An 8,660-nucleotide genomic window follows, 5' to 3' on the forward strand; every position below is an offset into this window, starting at 1 on the left:
GACATCATCACGTCCACGCTGGACTTGGTGAAGTGTTGGCAGCTGTCCCACGGTCTGCTGCACCCGCCTGTCCTCGTAGCAGGCTCAGCAGAGAATGGGGTGTGGAAGCCGGGACCACCAGCACGCTCCCCGCTTCCCTTCAGAGGCTGTCCCATACCCTTTGGCGGGAGCAGAGAGCAGAGAATCACATCTGCACCTCTAACCCAGCACAGAGATGAAGAAGATGTATGCCTTATTCTCTGCTACCCTAATTAACAGGGTAATTACTTTCAGCAGCACAACAGAACAGATTACATTTTAAATCAGTGAATTTGATTTGGGGTAGAATTTGCATGTTCTTTTTGTGATGTATTCTTCCTGATATTTACAGGAAAAATGTATGAGAAAGCAATTATTCATTATCCTAATTTGAAAACTCTTCTTTAATTAATTACTAGAAAAAAATGTAGTGGCAAAATTTTCTTTTCCTAACGAAAGATTCTTAAACCAGCACTAGCAAACGGCTAGAGGTTTATTTTAAATTAACCCATTATATCTTCATTTCTGTCACAAAAATCTTTTTACTGAATGAGGCAAAGATTTCTTTGCGTGTCTTCAAAATAATATGTGTATTTACAAAATTACTTCTTTGCATACACAAAGCAGAAAACTCTTATGTAAACGCTGATATTCTCCTGCAAGGACTGGAAGCATAGCCAACAACATATATTACCATGTGCCTTGCCATCCCTAGCAGAATTTTGGATCTGGCTGTGCTGTGAGTTTGTGTTATGAAAACACAGATGCATAATGTGATGGTAGGTTGAATATTTAGATCTAGCCCTTAATGAGAGAGAACATGTAATCATTGGCTCTGCAATATTAATGTTTAGATTAAATTGCAATTCATATTCTTTACTCTCTTTCCTTCAGGAGGAAGTATATTGTGCAAATATATATATTTAGTGATGCTTATTTACCCCTTTTAGTTCTTGACTGAGCTGTAGTTGTTGGTGCATTAGATTGGAGAAGAATCAAATTTGACTTACGTACTGCCTCTATCTGCAAACAGAAGTTGATGTCTTCTATGTGAGGTGATGGGTAATCTTCATGTGGTCTTAACAGGGGAAGGACTCATTAGGGCTCAAAAATAAAATTAGGTATTTCATTCCATGAAAAAAATAAAAAAGAAAAGGTAGTTATACCCAGAGGATGACATCAATGGCCCCAAAAGCCAATTCCAGGACTATATCCTATGTATTTGCTAAAAATGAATGCTACAGAGATGGGAAGTGCAGCATATATGAGAAATAAAAAGAATTGTGGAAAAAAACAATGTTCAAAGCTAGAAGTATTGTTCACAAAAAAGATTCATGCTAGGTTTCTGCAGTAAGTCACTAAAATCTTGTAAGTGGCTTTGCCCGAGGCATTTCTGAAACCCTTCTATAAAAAGAAAATAGGAAATATTTATCTCAAACTGAAGATTACCTCAAATTAATCCTTAACTTGAAAGAAATTCTGGCCTAGGAGGGGACTTCCAATTAACATCTGAATTAGAGACTAATCGAATTTGTGTTATGAATCTAAAACCATGGTTCTGCAAACACTTGGAGTTTTGGAGAAGCTCAGTAGACTGTTCTAAAACAATATTACAGATCTATTGCAATTATCTTCTTAATTTCATGTAATAATGACTGGAAAAACAGAGACTATTTTCTTAGAAGCTTAAAATTAAGAGAGGAAAGATCAGACTTAATAGATATCTTCTCCATTTTGTGTCATAATAACACAAATCACAAAAGAATTGCGTTATAAAAACACGCTGTCTCACTAAGAAAGAAAGAATAAAATCTTAAACCTACACATTCTTAAAGACTCAGGAAACATAAGTTTCCCAACATGTAAGTGGTGGTGGGGCCATGACCTTTTTTTGTTGTATCTGTAGTGCAGGTAGATGAGTTGGGTACTGCTTTGCACTGGGTGAGTGCCTTCACATACTGTTTCTGAGCCTGCTTCATCCTTCCCACAGCTCCAAAGAGTTTTTGTCAATTTACTCCCCAGCCACTACTAATTTGTGCTAATGTGGATGGAAAACTCCTCAAGCCTGAATTTTTCTCGTGCTGTCACAAGAATATTCCTGGCATAGATCATCATCTTCTCTCTTCGTGTGTTTTCTTTAGAGCACTTCATGAGCCATCATCTTTTGTCCCATGATAGGCTCTTCCATTGGAATGGCTTATCTCAGTATTACTAAGACAAGAAGTGCCTCCAGAGAACTAGAATAATGGAGTGGAGCAGTGGGGCAGGGAAATAAAATATAACAGTAGTTTCTCAGGTATTACTCACCAGTTGTCTTCATCAAATACAGAAATCACTAAATGGGCTGAGCAGGGTGTCCCCATGGTTGAGCCAATACACTGCAATCTCATTGTGTTCTGTGTATCTGCAGTGGGTTTTCTGTATTTAATTGTCAGTGTGATTCGTGGAATTTCAGTCAATTTTAGCTATTGACCCTCAGTAGAGAATTGTTTTTTTGTTAATCTTGGGAATTGTGTGAGGACTTCAGCCCTTAATATTTTCACTGAGAAGGTCATTTAAAATTGTGCATAGTTTGCATTTATGTCATAAGCCACTGGAGCTCAGATTATGAACCAATTAAGATTTCTGAAGTCTGAAACCTGCATGAAACGTAATAGTCACTTTCTACAAAGCAATCTCTTTGCCAGTCCTCTTTTCCCGAGAGTTGTTCTTATTTCTTTAATAGGATTATAATTTACAACATATTATCTGAATTTTTAACTACTATGACCCTTGAAAATGTCTGGGTTCATCAACATTGTCAGATCTACTTTGTACCAATCACTGAGTAGGATGAGGGGGCTTGACCAGTTAGTTGTGTCATCACTAACATAAACACTCAAGCATGGTGTGAGTGTCCGTGGATTATGAGAATACAATATGTTTTTTGCACTGGATTCCTAAGGATATTGAGTATCTTTAGTCATTGCTGTACATAGTGAGATTTGAGAGTGTAGAGCAGTCTCATAGAAGTAGCTTGCTATACTTCAGAGTTGGACCTTTTCATTTCTAAATTACCAATTTTTTAGGTTCATTGATCTAATACAGTGATTTAAATTTACACAGTGACTGTCAGCTTGATCTTTACAAGGATATTTGCAGAATTTGAAGTGAAACTTCATCTCCTGATTCAGATGGATAGATCATTCTTAAATGTAAAACTCTTCAGATGGATAACAAATAAAGCTGAAACTGTATACACCTTACCTACTGATGCATTATAAAAGAAACCTTAACTGCGTAGGCACTGGTCAGTTACCCCACCTGCACCATTTGATTTCGAGTTGTCATTTGTTGTATTGGCACAATAGTCTTTCTCCAATATTTAGGTTTACTGGAAGTTTATCAATTTAAAATATTTTAAATGAGGACAAATTTCAATAACTCTTCTTTTCATTGGTAACAGAAGATTTTAAAAGAATTTTTAAGGAGGAATTTTAAAAGGTTGTAAAATATTTTTGGGAGGTCTTTTTTTAAAATGCTATAAGGATTTTTACAGTGTGTTACATTGCAGAATGTTTTTGCTGTTCAAAAGAGTAAGTTCTCTTGCAACCTCCAGGTTAAAAGAGTAATCCTTTGGATACATTTTCTATAGGTTCTTGACCTATACATCTTTAAGGCAATAAATACACATACACATGTATCTATATACATAATCTGCTTTTATTTCCCGAACTAGCCATGTTATGTCTATTCTGTCAGTCATGAATCAGCTATGGCATATTTCTAAAAGCAAAGAAACACTAATTAGGCATGTTCTGTGTCAGCGCATCTGCTGCTATTGAAAGAAGCCATAGATCTTCTTTTGGTCCATATTAAAAGTACATACAATTTTTGCTTCTACTGTTGTATTTGGGATATTGTTGCAGAAACTTCTGTCTAATCTACATCTAAAATTTATTCCTGGCTCTTGATCTTATTCCAATGTGCTTTAAATAACCAAAAAGACAATTAGGCTCTCACTGTACTGGAAAAAAATTAAGCAGGTGAGTATAATGGACCCAGAATTTTCCTTTTTTTTTTTTTTTTTTCTTTTCTGAATTGCTTCTTTTTTGCCTAAAAATAAAAAAGTATTTCTGAAAAGACAACTGGACTAAGAGAAGCCAGGCGGTGTATAAGAGATGTACTTTCCTGTAAATTTTTTTCTTTTCACCTAGCATAGAGTTAGGATTTTTCAATGAAACCAGCTAAAATAGGATTTAGGACCTGAAATGCCAGTGGAATTATTTTGTCTTTGAAGTCAGACAACTCAGAACAACCACTCACGTCTTTAAAATTAAATACTACAGAACTAGGTTGACTTGGTGCTCTAGTTATGTTTACTGATCAGAGGTACTGAAACTGATTTACTGAAGAAGGTTAGAAAATCAAAGCCATCTGTGGTGAAACAAAGCCACTTTGGTCAAACATTGGAACATGGTGTCCAAGAGGTTGTGAGATCCCCAGTCTTGGAGATTTTCAGCACTCAGATCTAGATCTAGATCTGAACGACTTGCAGTAACATTGATGCTGACCTTGCTTTGGGAGGTGCCGTGAGCCTCCCATGGTCCCTTCCAGACAACTTTGTCCTTTGATTCTATGAAATCTATGAAGCAGTTTGAAAAAGGATAAGCATCATTACTATGCAGAGATGTCTCAAACAATTTCCAATCTTTTTAAAGGATATAGCAGCTATGACATATTTTTAAAGATCCATTTAATTGAGTGCATAAATGTATGTGACCAAGTAAACAAACAACCAGACATTTCTTGTATGTGTAAATTTTCAGAAAATCTGAGATCTTCAGAGTTTTACATGGGCAAATGCTAATTGTATATCTTCTATCTTAATCGTGCTTTTCTTTCATGGACATCATTAATGCAATGAAAGATGTTTCATATGCAGAATGAACTTGAAAATATAAATAAAAATCAATTTATTTTTCTAAATTAAAAGAGTGATCAGGAAATATTGTAATATGTTTGACCTTTCAAACATACATATTTTATTTGAAGCTTACTGAAAATGATTCCTAAGAATCAACCTCTATGCTAAATCCAAATACCTATGTGGATGGAAACAGAATGGATACAATCCCAACCTCCACCACTAGAAGAAACCCCTGCTAATAACCGAGACATTTATTCTGAGCACTCTCTGTGTGTTTTTAACTGTCTAAATAAAGTTAACATTTCAAATGAGATTAATTTCATAAAGAAAAATATAACTACCCCTTTTAGAGACTTATGATTCAATTCCTTGCACAAATGGTCAGAGAAATTCAGTGTTTTCTGCTCTCCACTGTATCAAAAGCAGCACATTTATAGTTTAATATTTCACTGTGCATAGGAGAAAAAATATGCAAGGTACAACAAGTAATCCAATAAACAGTCCATTCATCATTAAATAACTATTCTTCAGGAGCTCAGATCGCCAGTCATCTACAAAATACCAGTATTGTGATTCCCTGCCCAGCCCCAGCCATGCCGGAGATGCAATCACAGGGTACAACAGCTGTGAAGGCCAGTCGAGCTGTGCATTTCACTCTTGCAGCATTTTATGTCTACATTTCCCTTGTGCCCTGGAGACCGAATGGAGGCTGTTAGTAACCACCTGTGCCCCTTTTGGAAACATCACCTTGGTGAGGGATTTGACACCTACAGTGAGTCCCCCACTCCTGCTCTCCTTGGGTGACTGGGAAAAAAAAAAACAACAAACAACTCTTGGTCCTCCTGACAGCCATGTATTTATACTCTAAATCTCCCAGTACCAAACTCTCCAAGACTGCGTGGGACAACATTTTTAGCTATTTCTATCTTGTGAACTAAGGTCAAGGTAATAAAGTTACCCTCCAAACTTCTTATTGATGTAGAGTGATATTGTGACTTATGGAAAACCCAAGTATTGTGAAAAACACATACTTCTTCCATATTGAATTAACCTTGGACAGTTAACTGCCAAACAGGCACTGACCTGAAAGAACTGATGCTCGAATAGATAGCTACTGATATTCCATAAAACCAGGCAGAATGCGGCTGTAACTGTGTGTTGAAGAGCTGTTGTCAAAGGCAGTGCTTGAATTAAGAACAGTCTGACAGTTGCTCAAATGTTTTGTGATTTTCTAAAATTCGATTATCTCACTACAACAAAAGTTAGTTGTTAATGAAATTACAATGGATTTTTTTTCTTAAGGGTGAAAAATTTTTGAGCAATAAGGATAATTTTACACTTAATTTCTACTTCATAACCTTGAAATATGTTTCTAAAGCTGTATCTCATTCAGTGCAGACTACGTTTTCCCTTTCTGTCTTCTTACTGTTCTCTCATAGATACAGGTGAGAATGAAAGGCATTTTATGTAGTATTTTTTATTTATTAAAGAAATTTTGAGACTCAGCTTCTCAGGAACAACAGAAGCTTCATACACAAATCTATTTTTCAGGAACAATCAAAACTAATTTCTATTGATCCCATTTGCATTGCACTATCCATGCTCTTGGAAATCAGTGGTGTTAAATGTGGTGGACCAGTTCAACATGAGTAACATGCTGTGCCTTCCTCTCTGTAATGAACCAGCATTTTCAAATTGTCCTTGTGAACAAAACAATTGAACAGTAAATGCCCAGCTTTGCTCTTGTAATTGTACCTTCCCTATGAGCCTTTGCTCGCTGGTCTACATCCATCAGATTCTCCTGTGCCCACCAAATTCTTTAGCATGAACGTGGTCTAAGGGAGCTAGCCAGGAGCAGAAGGTGACTATGCTTTGTCAGAGACGCAGTTCATGCCAGCCCTTTCCCAGTGCCTTCTTGGGAGCAATGGGTGTATCCCTGTGGCAGTCACTGAGGACAACCTCAGCAGTTGGCTCTACACCAGCATTTGGGGTGACCATGCTGCCCAGGACATGGTATAAGGCAAAGGGCCAGATCCAGACTGCAACAGTCCATATCTTTCCAAGAAAAATTATCACTCTAAGCATTTAAAATCTTTATGTTTACTTGCTAGTCCTCTAGATGTCTAATTCTGGACAACTACACAACAAACAAAAATACGCTGTTGTAGGGGTGAGGGCAGCTATCTGCCAGCTAACGATCTCTGTGGTACATGTTTAAGCACACATCTGCCGATACTCAGCTTTCTTCTGTGGGAAAACCTGAACAGTTAGTTGCAGTTTGTGGGAAAATTATTCATCTAATCAGCTATGCTTATTCTTTTGAAAAATGTCTGCCAGGGGAGATGACCACCTTTGCATGATATCAGAGCAATTAGAGCACTGGCCCAATGAAATATGGCTTCTGTTGTGAAGAGGCAGGTGCTTTTTGGGGTGCAGCTTTGCACTGTTGTCTGGCTGCAACACGTAGAAGGACAGAAGGCATCATTTGTTCTACTTACTTACTATTTATTGTCTGTGATGCCAGGCAATCCAAATTTTCTAAGGTCACTCTTAAGAGGAAGCTACCTGAATAAATCTCTAGTTCACACCACCAGGGCTTGGCATAGTTCTGTTGTTTAAGCCAACTGATTAGCATCTGAGTTACTAGTTAGCTGTAGCTTACTACTGTTGGATTTTTGGAAAACAGTCCTGGAAACAAGTTTCATGAAGCCACTTAATTGAACTGGTACTAAAGTAGTAGAAGCTTCTGTATAGCTAGTATCTTTTTGTCCTATTGAAGAACCATTTGGTAGCTAAGCTCTGTTCTCTTGGAGAATAAATAATGTTATCCATCGCTAAATCACTTAGTAAGCTTTTAGCAGTATTATTTCTCTCCTTTTCTGGATGATCACAAGTATATTGATTAAAGGACAAGGTTGCTTTAGAATCACAATGAAAATTCTGATGCTGTGTCAGGCCAGAAAATGATAATGCTAGAAGTGTTTCTGAGAGGATATTACGAAGATGCAATGGCATAAGGTCAGCTACAGTTCTCAAGTGAAACAAAGCATATTAAAGATTAAAAAAAAAAAGCTGGAACAAAGAATCTTCAAAAATATATTTTTTGCCAAGGTTCTTTTACATTATTCACTTTGGAGGAGAGATTACTTCCAGTTAGAGAAGGAAGAAATGTTGACTTGTTTTATTTTCTGGAGGTAATCAAAGTACTTTGCAAAGGAATATTTCAACATTTTCAAATGTAACAATGTGAATTTTCCCAGTCAAAAAGATCACGATTTAGTAGCTGAAGGTAGATGTACTACAAACTTAAAGGATTAAAAAACTGATTAAAAATGGATTTTTTTTTTTCCTGTTTATTTTTTTTTTTATTTGTTTTGTTTTGTTTTCATTTTGAGTATTCATCTGGGTTTGGGATAGAAATGTGTTTATATTCACAGAAGAAGTAAGGCACTGAGCTCTCTGCCTGGCTGCTGCTGTATCTTAAAACACACCTAGGAAAATGTAGAAATGTATCAGAATGATGTCACAAGATAAAATAGTAGGGCTGGCACTGGGAAGTCCAGATGGCCGGTGATCATAAGGCAGTAGTAGAACAGCAGGTGATCAGAAGAATCGTAAGAGTCATCAACTGAGAGGAAAGCAGAAATTTTCAGCTACTACACTGCCTACTATTTTAGCAGAGCAGTTGCAAAAATGGCAGGGAGAATACTCCGGGCACCTCCGTAGCCTGGTG

This window comes from Cariama cristata, unplaced genomic scaffold (genome assembly GCF_000690535.1).
Source record: "Cariama cristata isolate BGI_N322 unplaced genomic scaffold, ASM69053v1 scaffold10846, whole genome shotgun sequence".
Classification (NCBI taxonomy): Eukaryota; Metazoa; Chordata; class Aves; order Cariamiformes; family Cariamidae; genus Cariama; species Cariama cristata.